Source organism: Ambystoma mexicanum, chromosome 5q, assembly GCF_040938575.1.
Source record: "Ambystoma mexicanum isolate Mex_15411 chromosome 5q, UKY_AmexF1_1, whole genome shotgun sequence".
NCBI lineage: Eukaryota > Metazoa > Chordata > Amphibia > Caudata > Ambystomatidae > Ambystoma > Ambystoma mexicanum.
Window position 1 is genome coordinate 988,453,901 of NC_090933.1, and position 22,854 is coordinate 988,476,754.

Below are 22,854 nucleotides of genomic sequence, written 5' to 3' on the forward strand. Positions count from 1 at the left end.
ATATATTGGCTGGTACGGGGAAGGAATCCCCATAGACCCTTCTTCCTATTCTTCCTCAGGAGGGGCTGAAGGTGAGGTATCCCTCTGTGGCTTAGTTACCACCTGGTTCTTGGCCTGTTTATAGCACTCTTTGGCTGCAAGCCCTCTCTTTTTGTACAGTTCATACAACACCCTGGTTTCAATGCCATCAATTTCTTCTCGTAGCGCACCATCTTTTAACAAGGCCAAAAACATGTCCTTCCTGGACACTCAGGTGTCTCTACTATCTTGCCTCCTGCCTTCAGTTCTCTCTCACTACACCCTTCTCTTTCCTGTGGCTTGTCTTCACTCTTGTCCCATTCCCCTAAGTCTGCTAGTTGCCAGATCAAAAACAAAGAGGTGATGGCTGGAAGGTTTAGAATGAATCTTAACCACTGGCATTGCTCTGGGCACCCTCCAGACCATCGTTCTTTGCCTGCCAAGCCATTACAGAAGGGAAAAGACCATATGCAAATCAGGCTTGGTCCCACCCCAATACGGGAGTCCAGCCCGAACTGCTAGGTCACATCCCTTCTGCACGAGACCACAAGCATCCCCAAACATGTTTCAGCCTTGTTGGGCCTCATCAGTGAGGAGTAGCTTGGGTCTCTAGGCCCAGCAGGCACGGGACCCACGTCTGGGCATACCCGTCCAACTCGGGGTGACAATGCAAAAACAAAGAGGTGATGGCTGGAAGGTTTAGAATGAATCTTAACCACTGGCATTGATCTGGGCACCCTCCAGACCATCGTTCTTCGCCTGCCAAGCCATTACAGAAGGGGAAAGACCATATGCAAATCAGGCTTGGTCCCACCCCGATAGGGGAGTCCAGCCCGAACTGCTAGGTCACATCCCTTCTGCACGAGACCACAAGCATCCCCAAACATGTTTCAGCCTTGTTGGGCCTCATCAGTGAGGAGTAGCTTGGGTCTCTAGGCCCAGCAGGCACGGGACCCACGTCTGGGCATACCCGTCCCACTCGGGGTGACAATGCAAAAACAAAGAGGTGATGGCTGGAAGGTTTAGAATGAATCTTAACCACTGGCATTGCTCTGGGCACCCTCCAGACCATCGTTCTTCGCCTGCCAAGCCATTACAGAAGGAGAAAGACCATATGCAAATCAGGTTGGTCCCATCCCAATAGGGGAGTCCAGCCCGAACTGCTAGGTCACATCCCTTCTGCACGAGACCACAAGCATCCCCAAACATGTTTCAGCCTTGTTGGGCCTCATCAGTGAGGAGTAGCTTGGGTCTCTAGGCCCAGCAGGCACGAGACCCACGTCTGGGCATACCCGTCCCACTCGGGGTGACAATGCAAAAACAAAGAGGTGATGGCTGGAAGGTTTAGAATGAATCTTAACCACTGGCATTGCTCTGGGCACCCTCCAGACCATCGTTCTTCGCCTGCCAAGCCATTACAGAAGGGGAAAGACCATATGCAAATCAGGCTTGGTCCCAGAAGTGGGTCCCGTGCCTGCTGGGCCTAGAGACCCAAGCTACTCCTCACTGATGAGGCCCAACAAGGCTGAAACATGTTTGGGGATGCTTGTGGTCTCGTGCAGAAGGGATGTGACCTAGCAGTTTGGGCTGGACTGCCCCTTTTGGGGTGGGACCAAGCCTGATTTGCATATGGTCTTTACCCTTCTGTAATGGCTTGGCAGGTGAAGAACGATGGTCTGGAGGGTTGCCCCGAGCAATGCCAGTGGTTAAGATTCAGTTTAAACCTTCCAGCCATCACCTCTTTGTTTTTGCTAGTTGCCAGATGACATCCACTACTTCATCAGTGGGTTTGCCCGTCATACCTACTAGCAATGTCATAATGACACTTTTGCATGCAGGTGGGGCAGTTCTTATCACCATATTCCTAGTTGAAACTGAGAGCGGTATGGCCCCCATGTGTCCTGGTGCATCTACGTGAATTGCCTCCCTCATAGCATGCTCTCTGACCTTTTGAATCGCTTCTTTCAAAGTGTACCACTTCTTTTCCTCACATGGCCAGTCTGTGGTAATAGGATATTTGCAGTTACATGCCTGGGCTGCTAGATGCAACAAAGACACCTGTGAAGCCTGTCCGTCATCCTCAGGGGCCGGCCCTACTCTTAAGACCTCCTGTACAGTGGTGTCAGTTGACAAAGGCAAAAAGCATGGTGAGTCTGTGGCATCCACCAACAACCCTGCAGTGCCCCATCTAGCAATCTCACCATCCATGTCAGTAAAGATTCCTCTGACTTTTGCCTCAAACGAGGAATGATTTCCCCAACCTCCTGCTGAGTGTAATCTTCCAGCGTGTTTAAAGCCACAACCCCGCCTGCAGGATTCTGCGGGTGGGGTCCGGCACGCCGTCTTGTAACCGACTTAGCTGCCACTGTCTTTTGATTAAGTTCTGCTTTAGAGTCTGACTCACCTTCCGAGCTGCCCTCGGGGCTTGTTGAGTCAAAAATGTCTCCATCCCACTTATCAGGGTCCCAATCCACACATGCGGTAGCAATTACAGCTGCCATTTTTCTTTGGTTGACCCCCCTAGTCTTTTCCTATATTTATAACGGGCCACTCTAACTGCTGCCCTCTCTGCCACAGCCTGATATTTATCAGCCTTGTCTTTAAAGCGCTTCATTTGTAATTGCTGCATTAACGCAATCTGCCGTTCATCAGCCAACTCCTTTCCTGATCGCAAAATATGCTCTTTCATTTCCACATTTTTCTGATGCATTGTTCTGTAGGCATGCAGGAGGACCCAACCCTGCCCGCCTAACGCGGCACATTCCTGTCCTCTCCCTTGTAACAAAACATAACTTCTGTCGGAGCGGCTTTCCCTAAGCCATCATCCCATGTTTCACTCAAGCCCGCGCCACATGCCCACACTTGGGCCAATTTTATCATATGTGCCCTTAGCCCACCTTGGGATCATCACATCGGGACATTCACCGGCAGCGGGAATCCCCTTTTTTCTGAACAAACTATTCATCATTACAGTAATTTGCAAAACCTCTTTTTCCTTTCCTCTGCAGTCACTCCTTCACTCGAGCAAGCATGCACACACAAGAAAAAACAGAGTAATACAGTCTGAAACTCACTGCAAAATGTAAACAAACTTTTGCTTGCATGTAAGCGAAGCCTATCTGCGTTCAAACAGATTCTTTAATATTTGGAGCAATTCATCACAAATACCCTGCTCACAGCGCCAAATTGTCTTGCTCGCCAAGAATGCACGGACAGTTATTTATCACCAGTACATTTGCTGAACAAATACTTTGAACGCAGGTAGACAAAGCAATGACTTACACCCACATGCAGAATTAGAGGATAAGTAGCAATTATACGGCTATTTATTCATAGTTAAACACACATAAGCAATAAGTGATAACACAGAAATAAATCACAGAAAAGATAGTAAGTTAGCAAGAATACATCACCATGGGCGTAACTGAATTCCTCATCTCAACAGAAGCGGCTGGAAGACCAAGGTAACAGCCAGGCTGAGAGCACAACAACCAACGGGGATTCCGGAACAAGGTGTCCCCCCTTCGACTGAGGTCTTTGTGCTTTTCCCACCTGACTTTTCCAGAGCTCCGCATATATGCCCTCCTCAAAAGGGGTGGCAATTTCTCAAACCTTCTGGCATTAGCGCTTGTGTGTTGATGAGTGATTGTTGGTTGCCGGCCGGGTCAACCGACAGTAACCCCAAGGAGCAAAGCGCTTTTCTCTCCTACAGCACCACGGAAAACAATTCCATAACTCATCTTGAAACCTTGGCGCGGGCATAGCAAACCTTATCAGGTAAAAGCAGGCACCTGTGCATCCTAGCTTTCCCAGTGCTGTGTTCTTGGCTGAGGCATGCATACCAGTCTCAGCAACGAATAACGTTGAAAATATGTTTTTCAGCAAGTGCAGCTTCCACTGAGGCATGGAATAAATATACATTATGGCTCTGAGTGCCCCCAGAATGCACTGCGCATCAGCGCCATGTTTTAGCTCAAGCATCACACATATGCCGAGTCAGAATAAATTGTCACTGCACATCCTTTGGCTATATGCAATGCTTCAATTAAAGCCATGAGTTCTGCTGTTTGTGCTGAAAAGTAGGAGGGGAGGCATTTCTGTACTATCACTTCATACTCTTCCCCCTCTATTCTTACCACCGCTGTGCCTACGTGTTTTTCTCCTGTTTCACAGTCAATGGACGCTGAACCATCCACAAAGTATATCTCACCCCCCTCTAGGGCATTTTCACTGGCCTTGGGGATGTTGTCACCTTCCCCCCCCATATGTAGCGCAGTCGTGTGCTTGCATGTCCTCCACTGTGCAGGGTTCTGTGATGAAGGTGACTGGGTTTACAGTTTTACAACATACAACGTGTATATTTGGGCTGGAGATGATTATTTTGTATGCAGTTGCTCTTTGTGTGGTGAGAATGGATTTTGATCTCTATAGTATGGCAAATACAGAGTGTTCAACAAATAGTGTTACAGAGCATCCCATTACTATGGTGGTGCTTTTCTCTATCATGAAGGCTGCTTCAGCGAGGGCGTGTTCGCATGGGAAGTGCCCTTGCATTATTGAGTCCAATGTGACGCTGGCTGTAATAGGCCAATGGCTTGTGGCCTAATGATGTTTTTGTGTCAGTACTGCTGTCATTAATGTGCCATTGCAATGGGAAAATAAATAAATAAAACTCCCGATCATAATCTGGTGTCGCAAGGACAGGTGCTGTGGTGATGAGGTCTTGTAATTTAAGAAATTGTGTGATTATTTCTTGTGTCAATTTTATGGGGGTGCTGTTCTTTTGAGCTTCTTTTAACGCCTGGAGAAGGGATGTGTGTATGCAGCATAGTCTAGTACCCATGCAATGCAATAATTGCATAACCCAAGGAATTTCTGCATGTTTCACAGATTAGGGCATTAGAGTATGACATATTGCTGCATTTCTGTCTGGTACAATCCTTTTACCGTCCTTTAATATTAACAGCCCTAGATACAACACTTCTGCTAAGCAGTACTGCAATTTATAATTTATAATTTAATGTATAATTTAATTTATAATTTATAATTTATAATTTATTTATTTGTAATGCGCACCAAACCAGAGGGTAGGAGGGCGCAGGAGCAGCAAGGTTATTCAAAGCTTTGTTACACTTCACATATGATTACATTGCAGTATTTACAGTAAGTTACCATCGGGTAGAAAACAGTTACAGCAATCATGATAAAGACAGGAAGTATGCAGGTTACAAGAGTATATATATTTACAAGGTGGGTATGCAGGTTTACGAGTAAACTTATTTACAGGGTATGTACCGGGTCTGGGTAGGATGGGATTAGCAGTCATTGCTCTTTGTCCAGTGTATGTATTTGCGCCTAAAGTGTGAGTAGGTTTGGGGTGTCCTTAGTGGGGGTGGTAGGGAGTTCCAGTGCTGGGCTGCTTTCACTTGGAAGCTGTTGTCCCCCATTTTGGTGCTTTGAATCTGGGGACGGTGATTAGATTGGCGTTGGAGGTTCTGGTAGGTCTGTTGGACGAGTGTTTGCTTATTCTGTTGACTAAGTAGCTGGGGGCAGCGTTGTTGAGGCACTTGTGTGTAAGTGAGGCTACTTTGAGCATGATTTTGTCTGTAGTTTTGAGCCAGTTATGGGCTCTCCTGGTGTTGGAGATGTGTTCTTTCTTGGGGATGCTGAGCGCTGCTCTGAGAGCGTTATTTTGCAGAGTCTGTATTTTGTTGATGATCTGTTTGCTAGCTCCTACGTAGAGGGCATTACAGTAGTCCAGTTTTGATAGTATGAGGGCTCTGGCCAGTGTAATGCAGCTCTGGGTGGATAGGAAAGGTTTGGCTGCTCTTATGAGCTTACATGTGTAAGCCGTGGAGGAGGCCAAGGAGCTGATCTGTTTATGGAAAGAGAGGGAGGAGTCAATGTATATTCCCAGGGTTTTTACTTCCTTGGCTACTTTAATTAGGTTTCCGTCTATTCTGAAGCTAGTGTAATGGTGGTCTAGTTTGGCTAGGTTTGCAGTGGATCCAAGCATGATGAGTTCAGTCTTGTCATCATTCAGGCATAGGCTGTGTGACGCCATCCATGCCTGGATGATGAGGTACACCCTGTTCACCAAGGCCAAATCATGGTTGTAATCTCCCGTCAACGGGATGAGGATCTGGGTATCATCGGCATAGTTAGTGTAGGTGATACCCAGACCATCTAGATCATCAAACAAGGTCTTCGTGAACACGTTGTACAGTGTAGGTGAGACGCAGGAACCCTGGGGTACTCCGCATGTAATGGGGACGGGGTCTGCGGCCGCTGTGGTAGAGAAGACACGCATGGATCTATTGCTGAGGAAGGACTCGATCCAGCCGATGGCTTCTTTGGAGAAGTGGGCCGCAGAGTCGAGGTGATTGCATAGGGTTTTGTGGTCGACCAGGTCAAATGCTGCGGATAAGTCTAGGAGGAGCAGTAGGGCAGTTTTCCCATTGTCTCTCAGAGTGTCGATTTGAGCCTTCAGGTCGATAAGGGCTGTTTCTGTCCCATGTTGGGGTCTGAAACCTGATTGCCGAATACCGAGTAGATGGTTTGATTCAAGGTATTTTTGTATTTGTTGGTAGGCTGTCTTGTCTAGAATCTTGAGCAGTAAGGGAACGGTGGTAATGGGTCTGTAGTTGGTGGGAATGGACGGGTCGAGGGAAGGTTTTTTGAGAAGGGGGAGGACCCAGGACTCTTTGAGGTTGCTGGGGACGGTGCCTGAGGAGAAGGAAGCGTTGATAAGTCTTGTGATGAATGGCGAGAGGTCTCGTGCCGCATCTTTAATGATTTGAGGGGGGTAGAGGTCGCCCTGACAATTGAATGGCTTTAGACTAAGGATGATTTTTTCCACTTCTAGAGTGGAGACCTTGGAGAAGCTAAAGCGGGAGGGGGTGGGCAACGGGAGTTGGGGCGTGGGGCGCGGGGTCGTGTTGGTAGGGTTGGTCTGTTTAGTTAAGGATTCTTTCTTGTTTTTAATTTTAGTTTGGAGGTTTGTGATTTTATTCTTTAGGGCATTTTGGACACTAGTGCACCATTGTTTGTCCTTCACACAGGTGTCAGGAATTATCACTGGTGTTTCCAGTTCTTTAATTATTGTGAATAGCTCTTTGGTACTGGAGTTAGATTGCGCGATTCTCATGTTGTAGGATTCTTGCTTGGCAGCTATAATTTCTTTTTTGTAGTTGGATCTTATTTTATTAAGTATTGATTTATTGAGGTCTGTGGGAGATTGTCTCCAGGCCTGTTCCTTTTTGCGTTTTTCTGTTCTGAGAGTTTTAAGGTGATTAGAGAACCAGTGGTTGAGGTGCTTTTTGGGTTTGCATTTTCTTAGTTTTGAAGGTGCAATGGAGTCTAAGGCTGTGCGCATGATTTTGTTATAGCCTTCGACGAGGTCATGGGGGTTGGGGGTGGCGGGGAGTTGGTTAAGTGTAGGGAGGATCAGAGGGATCAGATTTTCCACTGTGATCTTTTTCTTGCTTCTCGTGGGAATGGCAGAGGCTATCTCGTTGTTAATGATGGGGCTGCAGTTTTCCTTTGTCCACTTTGTATCCTTTTGTGGCTAGTAGGTTCAACAACTGTATTAAGTCTGCTCTACATTGCTCTTCACTTTCACTGCAAATAGGTAGATCATCTACATACTGAATTATTGTGCTTTTTACATCAATATTGCCAAGGCCTTTGTGCAGATTTCTGTTAAATATGCTGGGGCTTTCACAGTAACCTTGGCCTAATCTACAATGCTCATATCTTTTCCCCCCCAGGGTAAATGCTATTAGGTATTGACAACTGGGGTCGAGTGTCATAGTCTTCTTATGTCGTATCGGCCTTAATAGTTCAGGTGGACTGCTTGGGATTTCCAGATATGGGCTTGCAATGATAACACTATTGTCAATGTTACCGCTGACTTGCACGCCTTTAGAGGTTGTAATGGAGCTCAGATTTGACTTCAAAGATCAAGTATCAACATGATTAGGCATCAAACCAATTCTAAAAGATTCAGTTGTTAGAGTAACAGGGACCGTTCGTTATACAAGTAAATGTTTGTATTTGTTTACGCAATTCTAGGAAAGGCTCCCAAGTGCTGAGTTTAGATTTAATAGCCTTTAGTAACAATGTGTTGTTTTAACTTCAACATGAATGTTGTCACATTAACTGACAATAGAATTAAGAACTACTCTAAAGGCTGATATTGCTCGGCACGCTTCAGGGAGCGCTACCTGATAAATAATTTCCTCCTCTTAGACAGACTAGACTTCTATTTTGTAAATGGTTGATCAAATCTGTATTCATTCAGGTGAAACACAATGATATTGAAGGAGGCCTCAATTTTACAATATTGTGTAGATCTTCTGTCTTTTTATGTTGAAATTAGAGGCCTGGGGATGGCGTCGACATGAGGGTGGCATAAGGCTGTACAAGCAAATGGTCCGATAAAATGTATGGCATATCTGAAATTGATTCCATTGAACCATGAGGGGTTAAGCACTTTGCACAAATCTGAGCACTGGATGTTGTATGTTAATTTGGTTAGTTATGGATAGAGTGGGTGCCAACAGAAAATAAGCAGGCGAGTCTGAGACAGAGCGAAAGCAGTGGTAGCAGTTATTATCACCACAGATCTGGAAGAAAACTGAGCAATGTCACAAAGACTTGTTTTTTTTTATTAATGAAAATAAACTGTAATTATGTTGCCACATAGAAGAGGTGGCATGGAGGGAAGACCTATATTAACAGAAGTCTTAAGTGTGGTACATCATACAGAATGCTTTAAGGGTTTGTTGGGAATGGTGGGGACATGAATATTAGAGTTCAAGTGAGCAAAATCGTTACTCCGTAGGCTGTATATGTAAATTAAGGAGGCAGCAGGTAAAAAGGGAAGAAAATATCAAAATTTGGTCATAGGTTACCTGTAAATGCCACCACTACTAGGAAGTAAAGAGCTAGATGGCTGACGGTCATAAGTAGTATTCTGATCATCACAATTGAATAGCGGTTTGTTGGCAGATATCGATACCAAAGATACATCCAACAGGTCGCCAGATTTTGGGTCCAATGTTAAAAATGGAGCTTGCCATTTGGAAAATTATAGCTATAAGCTTATATATACAGCTTCCTTTGACGAAGGAGGGCCACATGATTTAGATGATTTTTTTCCTGCCATATCATTAGTTCCCACCCCTCATGAACAATCCATGTCAGGGTTACAGACTTCAAACTTTTGTCAGGTGATAAATCCATAGTATTTACTGAGTGTAGGAAGTTTTTTGAAGACTTATCTGATATGTTAGACTTTGACATTAACAGGCCGATTCATGAAATTAACGTGCGCTGAAAATTCCCGCGCAAGCGTGCAAAACAGTGCGAATAGCAGTGCAAGTGCGAAAATCGCAGCAGTCTGTGCGCGAGTAAAATGTGGGATGTGCACTGAAAATACGCGAGGCGCACGCCGGCGCACAGGTCATCTAACGGCGTGGGCTACTGCCACAGCGAAAGCGCACATAGCGCGGCGCTCATAACAAAAGTAGGTGTAACACGGGGCGTGACATGCGGAATGGGGAACAACGCGTGACAATGTGGGCGTCACGGGGGAAGTACGGGAGGCAAGTGCGCTGAACGCCCACACGCTCGCCTACAACACGTATTCATGGAATCGAATAGGGCAGACCAGCATACCGGCGAAGACGCGCACAGGCCTAAACACGTACGCCACACGAAGGCAGGCGGTAGCATCCCTGCGCATGAAAAAAATGTGCGCCAAAATGTGCGCTAACAAAAAAGCACGTATATACAGCTCTGATGATTGTCCCATACTGTGGCCCTCTAGGACAAATGACGTGCAAAGGGGTACACGACAAACACGAACACCCGCTGTGCCAAAAATAGCGTGTAAGTGTATTTTGGGGGTGTGCGGGAAGTTTCACATGCGATTGGCCTTGGGCGAGCGGGGTGCGTGTAAATCTGGGGTTGCGGGAAGCTTCACACGTGATAGGCCCTGTGCGAGTGGGGTGCGTGTATTCCTGGGGTTTGCGTGAAGTTTCACACGCGATTGGCCTGGGTACATGTAAATCTGGGGTGTATGGGAAGTTTCACACGCGATTGGCCTTGGGCGAGCGGGGTACGTGTATTTCGGGGGTGCGCGGGAAGTTTCATACACGACAGGCCCTGTGCGAGTGGGGTACGTGTATATCTGGGGTGCAGGGGAGTCCTACACGTGAATTGGCAGTGTGGGTCCTCCCAGGTGTTCCCTCTACACCCTCCACGGCCCCTGCAGGCAGCCCACACCACAGGGGACTACACTGCACCCCTGGTCATGCCCCGCAGGCAGCCCATCCACCATGGGCATGCCCCCCAGCCAAGCCACATGTCACCTTGCACTACTGATCACCAACGCATGACCCCCTCCACCCCCGCCCCCCAGCAGTGCAGTGCACCTGCCAGCAGGCCCCACTCATGTCCCATTCATGTCCCCTTGCACCGCCACCCCCCAGTAGTGCAGGGCACCTGCCAGCAGGCCCCCAATCATGTCCCCTTGCACACCCACCCCCCAGCAGTGCAGGGCACCTGCCAGCAGGCCCCCACTCATGTCCCACTCATGTCCCCTTGCACCCCCACCCCCCAGCAGTGCAGAGCACCTGCCAGCAGGCCCCCACTCATGTCCCATGCATGTCCCCTTGCACCCCCACCCCCCAGCAGTGCAGGGCACCTGCCAGCAGGCCCCCACTCATGTCCCACTCATGACCCCTTGCACCCCCACCCCCCAGCAGTGCAGGGCACCTGCCAGCAGGCCCCCACTCATGTCCCACTCATTTCCCCTTGCACCCAAACCCCCCAGCACTGAGGGGTGTTAGGCGGAAACCTGTGCAGTTCCCTCTGGGACCACTGCAAAAGATGTAGGACTACAGGTGTTGGGCGGTGAACCCACTTGGTAGCAGTCTGTACCACACAGATTCACTTGGTAGCTGTGGCTGAGCAGTCAGACTTCCCTCAAGAAGAGTTGAGCAGTATGTGGAGTATACAAGATAGGGCAATTCTTCACAGCAAGACAAGTAAACACGCAACAAGGCTTAGTGTAAAGATATTAAGGTATTTATTTATAACGAAACATCTATGAAAAACACTATGGAAAGTCACGGCAAACAAATCAAACACAATTACTCTACGAAGATGAAACAATCAATCCCCCTAGCAATATTTCGACAACTCTAGGTTCTACTGGCACCACTTATTTTCAGACAGAGGTGTATACCTCAACCTAGATGACACTCTAATATTGGTTAGGACGGGAGAGAAAAAGATAGGCAGGTTATGAAATCAACACAGTTCAATCTTACGCGGATAAAATGCAAGGCAGGAAGGCAAGAATCACAATAGATCGTAAAGTTCAGAGGCCAGGCCCACTCGGCGAGAGGCAAGGCGCAATGTCCCAAAAAGTCTCTAGTGGAGATGCATTCAAGTCTGTGTAGCAAATTGTTATCGGCAGATTGAACCAGTTCAGAACAACAAATGAGAAAAGCTTGGAGGCGACCCAACGGAACGGAGAGGATTAAGACACCTCACTCGAACCGATCGAAAGGGAAGCCAGGCGGACACAGTACCTTGTTGTGGAGGGCAGCTCCGGCGGGGGCAGTTGTTCCTGGTGGTGGATGCACGTCGGGTCTTTGCCAAGAGTAGAGAGGTTCTCGTCGTCGAAGAAAGTGAAGTCCGGTGCACCACCAGGGAAGAGACCAGCCGCGGAGTGCTCCGTCACAAGGCACCACCTTTAGGTCGCGGTTCAGGGGTAGTGGCTATCCGGTTGCCGAGGTGCTCTGCACGGGCAATTCGACCACTGCGTCCTGAGGCGAATAAAAAGCAAAGGGGACTGGTTGTTCCCACCAGTCAGGGGAAGAGACTCTCCGGCAGGGAGATCTCCTCTGTCGTCGGGAAGTGGTGAGTCGGTTCCGCAGGGCTCCACCGGAGGTGTCGTCGTGCAGGTCGGCTCAGCGTTACCCTCGTCGGATTCTTAGGTCCTGTGGCGACTTCTGAAGATCCAGTCCCAAAAGCTCTGCTTTTATGCAGAAAACCCCCATTCATTCAGCCTAGCTGTCAATCAACACATGCTAAGTGGTGAGCGGGAAGGCTCACCACTTGGGCCAATCACTCCAGAGTGCGACCGGAGTTGGCAAGGCAACTCGGTCCAGGGTGCCTAAACCCCGTCCCACACCCCTGTGGTAACCCAGACAGAATGGCACCACTTTGGAGGGTCTCTGTACAGAGCCCGCCAAAAGTGGAACAAAGGGCTCGACCTTTGGTTTAGGAGTCACAGAGACGAATACAGACGCCATTTTAAAAACCGAGTTCTGGCAGAAAATACCATCCGATAAACTTATTTAAGATAAGTAGACCGGTGGTACGTTAGAGATTAATGAGGAAAAGTATCAATCTCCAACAATGGGACGAATCCCATAGAGTTAGGTTAGGGGTCGAACATAACAAGTAGTTTCCACTGCCACCAGCCAAAACTCGACGAGGGGGGACAGGACAGTGCCCCCTCGAGTAACAGATCCAGGAGTAATCGAATTACCCCTACTAGTACGTCCACAATAAGATGGTTTGTACTAGTTCTGTTAGTAAATTTAGGTCTAGTAAAGCCAATGGTGACTTTACATGCCCGGGGAGACAGTAGTCAGCCCCCGGGTATGAAGTCTATGGTGGTGGATCCGCTAGGATGCCCCCGTGTTACGGCACGTAGGGTGCGGTGTAACATACATAGAAAAACATATGAGACCCTATGGAGTAAAAGACCCCATAGCCCATCAAACACATTGACATTTCAAAGGAATTACACACATACATGTCCAAGAGTGGGAGAAAAGAGTCTCACTCTTGGCAGGATGGAAAAAAACAAACTCCAGAAATCCAGCAAAGCTGCTGGGGAAATCACTAGGTTAGGAAATTCAGCCTAAACAGAGAATTCTCCCTAACAAGGGGCACCTGCCAGCAGGCCCCCACTCATGTCCCCTTGCACCCCCACCCCCCGCAGTGCAGGGCACCTGCCAGCAGGCCCCCACTCATTTCCCCTTGTACCCCTACCCCCCAGCACTGAGGGACACCTGCCAACAGGCCCCCACTCATGTCCCCTTGCACCCCCACCCCGCAGCAGTGCAGGGCACCTGCCAGCAGGCCCCCAATCATGTCCCCTTGCACCCCCACCAGTGCAGGGCACCTGCCAACAGGCCCCCACTCATGTCCCACTCATTTCCCCTTGCACCCCCACCCCCCAGCAGTGCAGGGCACCTGCCAGCAGGCCCCCAATCATGTCCCACTCATGTCCCCTTGCACCTCCACCCCCCAGCAGTGCAGGGCACCTGCCAACAGGCCCCCATTCATGTCCCCTTGCACACCCACCCCCAGCAGTGCAGGGCACCTGCCAGCAGGCCCCCACTCATGTCCCACGCATGTCCCCTTGCACCCCCACCACCCCAGCAGTGCAGGGCACCTGCCAGCAGGCCCCCAATCATGTCCCACCCATGTCCCCTTGCACCCTCACCCCCCAGCAGTGCAGGGCACCTGCCAACAGGCCCCCACTCATGTCCCCTTGCACACCCACCCCCCAGCAGTGCAGGGCACCTGCCAGCAGGCCCCCATTCATGTCCCACTCATGTCCCCTTGCACACCCAGCAGTGCAGGGCACCTGCCAGCACGCCCCCAATCATGTCCCACGCATGTCCCCTTGCACCCCCACCCCCCAGCAGTGAAGGGCACCTGCCAGCAGGCCCCCAATCATGTCCCACTCATGTCCCCTTGCACCCCCACCCCCCAGCACTGAGGGGCACCTGCCAGCAGGCCCCCACTCATGTCCCCTTGCACCCCCACCCCCCAGCAGTGCAGGGCACCTGCCAGCAGGCCCCCGCTCATTTTCCCTTGCACCCCCACCCTCCAGCACTGAGGGGCACCTGCCAACAGGCCCCCACTCATGTCCCCTTGCACCCCCACCCCCCAGCAGTACAGGGCACCTGCCAGAAGGCCACCAATCATGTCCCACTCATTTCTCCTTGCACCCCCACCCCCAGCACTGAGGGGCACCTGCCAGCAGGCCCCCACTCATGTCCCACTCATTTCCCCTTGCACCCCCACCCCCAGCAGTGTAGGGCAACTGCCAGCAGGCCCCCACTCATGTCCCACTCATTTCCCCTTGCACCCCCACCCCCCAGCACTGAGGGGCACCTGCCAGCAGGCCCCCACTCATGTCCCCTTGCACCCCCACCCCCAGCAGTGCAGGGCACCTGCCAGCAGGCCCCCACTCATTTCCCCTTGCACCCCCACCCCCCAGCACTGAGGGACACCTGCCAACAGCCCCCCACTCATGTCCCCTTGCACCCCCAACCCCCAGCATTGCAGGGCATCTGCCAGCAGGCCCCCAATCATGTCCCCTTGCACCTCCACCCCCAGCAGTGCAGGGCACCTGCCAACAGGCCCCCACTCATGTCCCACTCATTTCCCCTTGCACCCCCACCCCCAGCAGTGTAGGGCAACTGGCAGCAGGCCCCCAATCATGTCCCACTCATGTCTGCTTGCACGCCCACCCCCCAGCAGTGCAGGGAACCTGCCGACAGGCCCCCACTCATGTCCCCTTGCACCCCCACCCCCCAGCAGTGCAGGGCACCTGCCAGCAGGCCCCCACTCATGTCCCACGCATGTCCCCTTGCACTCCCACCCCCCAGCAGTGCAGGGCACCTGCCAGCAGGCCCCCAATCATGTCCCACTCATGTCCCCTTGCACCCCAACCCCCAGCAGTGCAGGGCACCTGCCAACAGGCCCCCACTCTTGTCCCCTTGCACACCCACCCCCAGCAGTGCAGGGCACCTGCCAGCAGGCCCCCACGCATGTCCCACTCATGTCCCCTTGCACCCCCACCCCCCGCAGTGCAGGGCACCTGCCAGCAGGCCCCCACTCATGTGCCACGCATGTCCCCTTGCACCCCCATCCCCCAGCACTGAGGGGCACCTGCCAGCAGGCCCCCACTAATGTCCCCTTGCACCCCCACCCCCCAGCAGTGCAGGGCACCTGCCAGCAGGCCCCCACTCATGTCCCACTCATTTCCCCTTGCACCCCCACCCCCAGCACTGAGGGGCACCTGCCAGCAGGCCCCCACGCATGTCCCACTCATGTCCCCTTGCACCCCCACCCCCAGCAGTGCAGGGCACCTGCCAGCAGGCCCCCACTCATGTCGCACTCATTTCCCCTTGCACCCCCATCCCCCAGCACTGAGGGGCACCTGCCAGCAGGCCCCCACTAATGTCCCCTTGCACCCCCACCCCCCAGCAGTGCAGGGTACCTGCCAGCAGGCCCCCACTCATGTCCCCTTGTACCCCCACCCCCCAGCACTGAGGGGCACCTGCCAACAGGCCCCCACTCATGTCCCCTTGTACCCCCACCCCCCAGCAGTGCAGGGCACCTGCCAGCAGGCCCCCACTCATGTCCCACTCATGTCCCCTTGCACCCCCACCCCCCGCACTGAGGGGCACCTGCCAGCAGGCCCCCACTCATGTCCTCTTGCACCCCCACCCCCCAGCAGTGCAGGGCACCTGCCAGCAGGCCCCCACTCATTTCCCCTTGCACCCCAACCCCCCAGCACTGAGGGGTACCTGCCAACAGTCCCCCACTCATGTCCCCTTGCACCCCCACCCCCCAGCAGTGCAGGGCACCTGCCAGCAGGCCCCCACTCATGTCGCACTCATGTCCCCTTGCACCCCCACCCCCCAGCACTGAGGGGCACCTGCCAACAGGCCCCCACTCATGTCCCCTTGTACCCCCACCCCCCAGCAGTGCAGGGCACCTGCCAGCAGGCCCCCACTCATGTCCCACTCATGTCCCCTTGCACCCCCACCCCCCGCACTGAGGGGCACCTGCCAGCAGGCCCCCACTCATGTCCTCTTGCACCCCCACCCCCCAGCAGTGCAGGGCACCTGCCAGCAGGCCCCCACTCATTTCCCCTTGCACCCCAACCCCCCAGCACTGAGGGGTACCTGCCAACAGTCCCCCACTCATGTCCCCTTGCACCCCCACCCCCCAGCAGTGCAGGGCACCTGCCAGCAGGCCCCCACTCATGTCGCACTCATGTCCCCTTGCACCCCCACCCCCCAGCAGTGCAGGGCACCTGCCAACAGGCCCCCACTCATGTCCCACTCATTTCCCCTTGCACCCCCACCCCCAGCAGTGTAGGGCAACTGCCAGCAGGCCCCCAATCATGTCCCACTCATGTCTGCTTGCACGTCCACCCCCCAGCAGTGCAGGGAACCTGCCGACAGGCCCCCACTCATGTCCCCTTGCACCCCCACCCCCCAGCAGTGCAGGGCACCTGCCAGCAGGCCCCCACTCATGTCCCACGCATGTCCCCTTGCACTCCCACCCCCCAGCAGTGCAGGGCACCTGCCAGCAGGCCCCCAATCATGTCCCACTCATGTCCCCTTGCACCCCAACCCCCAGCAGTGCAGGGCACCTGCCAACAGGCCCCCACTCTTGTCCCCTTGCACACCCACCCCCAGCAGTGCAGGGCACCTGCCAGCAGGCCCCCACGCATGTCCCACTCATGTCCCCTTGCACCCCCACCCCCAGCAGTGCAGGGCACCTGCCAGCAGGCCCCCACTCATGTGCCACGCATGTCCCCTTGCACCCCCACCCCCCAGCAGTGCAGGGCACCTGCCAGCAGGCCCCCACTCATGTCCCACTCATTTCCCCTTGCACCCACACCCCCCAGCACTGAGGGGCACCTGCCAGCAGGCCCCCACGCATGTCCCACTCATGTCCCCTTGCACCCCCACCCCCAGCAGTGCAGGGCACCTGCCAGCAGGCCCCCACTCATGTCGCACTCATTTCCCCTTGCACCCCCATCCCCCAGCACTGAGGGGCACCTGCCAGCAGGCCCCCACTAATGTCCCCTTGCACCCCCACCCCCCAGCAGTGCAGGGTACCTGCCAGCAGGCCCCCACTCATGTCCCCTTGTACCCCCACCCCCCAGCACTGAGGGGCACCTGCCAACAGGCCCCCACTCATGTCCCCTTGTACCCCCACCCCCCAGCAGTGCAGGGCACCTGCCAGCAGGCCCCCACTCATGTCCCACTCATGTCCCCTTGCACCCCCACCCCCCGCACTGAGGGGCACCTGCCAGCAGGCCCCCACTCATGTCCTCTTGCACCCCCACCCCCCAGCAGTGCAGGGCACCTGCCAGCAGGCCCCCACTCATTTCCCCTTGCACCCCAACCCCCCAGCACTGAGGGGTACCTGCCAACAGGCCCCCACTCATGTCCCCTTGCACCCCCACTCCCCAGCAGTGCAGGGCATGTGCCAGCAGGCCCCCACTCATGTCGCACTCATTTCCCCTTGCACCCCCACCCCCCGCACTGAGGGGCACCTGCCAGCAGGCCCCCACTCATGTCCTCTTGCACCCCCACCCCCCAGCAGTGCAGGGCACCTGCCAGCAGGCCCCCACTCATTTCCCCTTGCACCCCAACCCCCCAGCACTGAGGGGTACCTGCCAACAGGCCCCCACTCATGTCCCCTTGCACCCCCACCCCCCAGCAGTGCAGGGCACCTGTCAGCAGGCCCCCACTTATGTCCCACTCATGTCCCCTTGCACCCCCACCCCCCAGCACTGAGGGGCACCTGCCAACAGGCCCCCACTCATGTCCCCTTGCACCCCCACCCCCCAGCAGTGCAGGGCACCTGCCAGAAGGCCTCCAATCATGTCCCACTCATTTCCCCTTGCACCCCCACCCCCAGCATTGCAGGGCATCTGCCAGCAGGCCCCCAATCATGTCCCCTTGCACCTCCACCCCCAGCAGTGCAGGGCACCTGCCAACAGGCCCCCACTCATGTCCCACTCATTTCCCCTTGCACCCCCACCCCCAGCAGTGTAGGGCAACTGCCAGCAGGCCCCCAATCATGTCCCACTCATGTCTGCTTGCACGCCCACCCCCCAGCAGTGCAGGGAACCTGCCGACAGGCCCCCACTCATGTCCCCTTGCACCCCCACCCCCCAGCAGTGCAGGGCACCTGCCAGCAGGCCCCCACTCATGTCCCACGCATGTCCCCTTGCACTCCCACCCCCCAGCAGTGCAGGGCACCTGCCAGCAGGCCCCCAATCATGTCCCACTCATGTCCCCTTGCACCCCAACCCCCAGCAGTGCAGGGCACCTGCCAACAGGCCCCCACTCTTGTCCCCTTGCACACCCACCCCCAGCAGTGCAGGGCACCTGCCAGCAGGCCCCCACGCATGTCCCACTCATGTCCCCTTGCACCCCCACCCCCAGCAGTGCAGGGCACCTGCCAGCAGGCCCCCACTCATGTGCCACGCATGTCCCCTTGCACCCCCACCCCCCAGCAGTGCAGGGCACCTGCCAGCAGGCCCCCACTCATGTCCCACTCATTTCCCCTTGCACCCCCACCCCCCAGCACTGAGGGGCACCTGCCAGCAGGCCCCCACGCATGTCCCACTCATGTCCCCTTGCACCCCCACCCCCAGCAGTGCAGGGCACCTGCAAGCAGGCCCCCACTCATGTCGCACTCATTTCCCCTTGCACCCCCATCCCCCAGCACTGAGGGGCACCTGCCAGCAGGCCCCCACTAATGTCCCCTTGCACCCCCACCCCCCAGCAGTGCAGGGTACCTGCCAGCAGGCCCCCACTCATGTCCCCTTGTACCCCCACCCCCCAGCACTGAGGGGCACCTGCCAACAGGCCCCCACTCATGTCCCCTTGTACCCCCACCCCCCAGCAGTGCAGGGCACCTGCCAGCAGGCCCCCACTCATGTCCCACTCATGTCCCCTTGCACCCCCACCCCCCGCACTGAGGGGCACCTGCCAGCAGGCCCCCACTGATGTCCTCTTGCACCCCCACCCCCCCAGCAGTGCAGGGCACCTGCCAGCAGGCCCCCACTCATTTCCCCTTGCACCCCAACCCCCCAGCACTGAGGGGTACCTGCCAACAGGCCCCCACTCATGTCCCCTTGCACCCCCACCCCCCAGCAGTGCAGGGCACCTGCCAGCAGGCCCCCACTCATGTCGCACTCATTTCCCCTTGCACCCCCACCCCCCGCACTGAGGGGCACCTGCCAGCAGGCCCCCACTCATGTCCTCTTGCACCCCCACCCCCCAGCAGTGCAGGGCATCTGCCAGCAGGCCCCCACTCATTTCCCCTTGCACCCCAACCCCCCAGCACTGAGGGGTACCTGCCAACAGGCCCCCACTCATGTCCCCTTGCACCCCCACCCCCCAGCAGTGCAGGGCACCTGCCAGCAGGCCCCCACTTATGTCCCACTCATGTCCCCTTGCACCCCCACCCCCCAGCACTGAGGGGCACCTGCCAACAGGCCCCCACTCATGTCCCCTTGCACCCCCACCCCCCAGCAGTGCAGGGCACCTGCCAGAAGGCCCCCAATCATGTCCCACTCATTTCCCCTTGCACCCCCACCCCCAGCACTGAGGGACACCTGCCAGCAGGCCCCCACTCATGTCCCACTCATGACCCCTTGCACCCCCACCCCCCAGCAGTGCAGGGCACCTGCCAGCAGGCCCCCACTCATGTCCCACTCATGTCCCCTTGCACCCCCACCCCCAGCACTGAGGGGCACCTGCCAACAGGCCCCCACTCATGTCCCCTTGCACCCCCACCCCCAGCAGTGCAGGGCATCTGCCAGCAGGCCCCCAATCATGTCCCCTTGAACCCCCACCCCCAGCAGTGCAGGGCACCTGCCAACAGGCCCCCACTCATGTCCCACTCATTTCCCCTTGCACCCCCACCCCCCAGTAGTGTAGGGCACCTGCCAGCAGGCCCCCAATCATGTCCCACTCATGTCTGCTTGCACGCCCACCCCCCAGCAGTGCAGGGAACCTGCCAACAGGCCCCCACTCATGTCCCCTTGCACACCCACCCCCCAGCAGTGCAGGGCACCTGCCAGTAGGCCCCCACTCATGTCCCCTTGCACCCCCACCCCCCAGCAGAGCAGGGCACATGCCAGCAGGCCCCCACTCATGTCCCACGCATGTACCCTTGCACCCCCACCCCCCAGCAGTGCAGGGCACCTGCCAGCAGGCCCCCAATCATGTCCCACTCATGTCCCCTTGCACCCCAACCCCCCAGCAGTGCAGGGCACCTGCCAACAGGCCCCCACTCTTGTCCTCTTGCACACCCACCCCCCAGCAGTGCAGGGCACCTGCCAGCAGGCCCCCAATCATGTCCCACTCATGTCCCCTTGCACCCCAACCCCCCAGCAGTGCAGGGCACCTGCCAACAGGCCCCCACTAATGTCCCCTTGCACCCCCACCCCCCAGCAGTGCAGGGTACCTGCCAGCAGGCCCCCACTCATGTCCCCTTGTACCCCCACCCCCCAGCACTGAGGGGCACCTGCCAACAGGCCCCCACTCATGTCCCCTTGTACCCCCACCCCCCAGCAGTGCAGGGCACCTGCCAGCAGGCCCCCACTCATGTCCCACTCATGTCCCCTTGCACCCCCACCCCCCGCACTGAGGGGCACCTGCCAGCAGGCCCCCACTCATGTCCTCTTGCACCCCCACCCCCCAGCAGTGCAGGGCACCTGCCAGCAGGCCCCCACTCATTTCCCCTTGCACCCCAACCCCCCAGCACTGAGGGGTACCTGCCAACAGGCCCCCACTCATGTCCCCTTGCACCCCCACCCCCCAGCAGTGCAGGGCACCTGCCAGCAGGCCCCCACTCATGTCGCACTCATTTCCCCTTGCACCCCCACCCCCCGCACTGAGGGGCACCTGCCAGCAGGCCCCCACTCATGTCCTCTTGCACCCCCACCCCCCAGCAGTGCAGGGCACCTGCCAGCAGGCCCCCACTCATTTCCCCTTGCACCCCAACCCCCCAGCACTGAGGGGTACCTGCCAACAGGCCCCCACTCATGTCCCCTTGCACCCCCACCCCCCAGCAGTGCAGGGCACCTGCCAGCAGGCCCCCACTTATGTCCCACTCATGTCCCCTTGCACCCCCACCCCCCAGCACTGAGGGGCACCTGCCAACAGGCCCCCACTCATGTCCCCTTGCACCCCCACCCCCCAGCAGTGCAGGGCACGTGCCAGAAGGCCCCCAATCATGTCCCACTCATTTCCCCTTGCACCCCCACCCCCAGCACTGAGGGACACCTGCCAGCAGGCCCCCACTCATGTCCCACTCATGATCCCTTGCACCCCCACCCCCCAGCAGTGCAGGGCACCTGCCAGCAGGCCCCCACTCATGTCCCACTCATGTCCCCTTGCACCCCCACCCCCAGCACTGAGGGGCACCTGCCAACAGGCCCCCACTTATGTCCCCTTGCACCCCCACCCCCAGCAGTGCAGGGCATCTGCCAGCAGGCCCCCAATCATGTCCCCTTGAACCCCCACCCCCAGCAGTGCAGGGCACCTGCCAACAGGCCCCCACTCATGTCCCACTCATTTCCCCTTGCACCCCCACCCCCCAGTAGTGTAGGGCACCTGCCAGCAGGCCCCCAATCATGTCCCACTCATGTCTGCTTGCACACCCACCCCCCAGCAGTGCAGGGAACCTGCCAACAGGCCCCCACTCATGTCCCCTTGCACACCCACCCCCCAGCAGTGCAGGGCACCTGCCAGCAGGCCCCCACTCATGTCCCCTTTCACCCCCACCCCCCAGCAGAGCAGGGCACATGCCAGCAGGCCCCCACTCATGTCCCACGCATGTACCCTTGCACCCCCACGCCCCAGCAGTGCAGGGCACCTGCCAGCAGGCCCCCAATCATGTCCCACTCATGTCCCCTTGCACCCCAACCCCCCAGCAGTGCAGGGCACCTGCCAACAGGCCCCCACTCTTGTCCCCTTGCACACCCACCCCCCAGCAGTGCAGGGCACCTGCCAACAGGCCCCCACTCATGTCCCACTCATGTCCCCTTGCACCCCCATCCCCCAGCAGTGCAGGGCACCTGCCAGCAGGCCCCCACTCATGTCCCACGCATGTCCCCTTGCACCCCCATACCCCAGCAGTGCAGGGCACCTGCCAGCAGGCCCCCACTCATGTCCCACTCATGTCCCCTTGCACCCCCACCCCCAGCACTGAGGGGCACCTGCCAACAGGCCCCCACTCATGTCCCCTTGCACCCCCACCCCCCAGCAGAGCAGGGCACATGCCAGCAGGCCCCCACTCATGTCCCACGCATGTACCCTTGCACCCCCACCCCCCAGCAGTGCAGGGCACCTGCCAGCAGGCCCCCAATCATGTCCCACTCATGTCCCCTTGCACCCCAACCCCCCAGCAGTGCAGGGCACCTGCCAACAGGCCCCCACTCTTGTCCCCTTGCACACCCACCCCCCAGCAGTGCAGGGCACCTGCCATCAGGCCCCCACTCATGTCCCACTCATGTCTCCTTGCACCCCCATCCCCCAGCAGTGCAGGGCACCTGCCAGCAGGCCCCCACTCATGTCCCACTCATGTCCCCTTGCACCCCCACCCCCCAGCAGTGCAGGGCACTTGCCAGCAGTCCCCCACTCATGTCCCACTCATGTCCCCTTGCACCCCCACCCCCCAGCAGTGCAGGGCACCTGCCAGCAGGCCCCCACTCATGTCCCACTCATGTCCCCTTGCACCCCCACCCCCCAGCAGTGCAGGGCACTTGCCAGCAGGCCCCCACTCATGTCCCACGCATGTCCCCTTGCACCCCCAAGCCCCCTCACTGAGGGGCAACTGCCAGCAGGCCCCCACTCATGTCCCCTTGCACCCCCACCCCCCAGCAGTGCAGGGCACCTGCCAGCAGGCCCCCACTAATTTCCCCTTGCACCCCAGCACTGAGGGGTACCTGCCAACAGGCCCCCACTCATG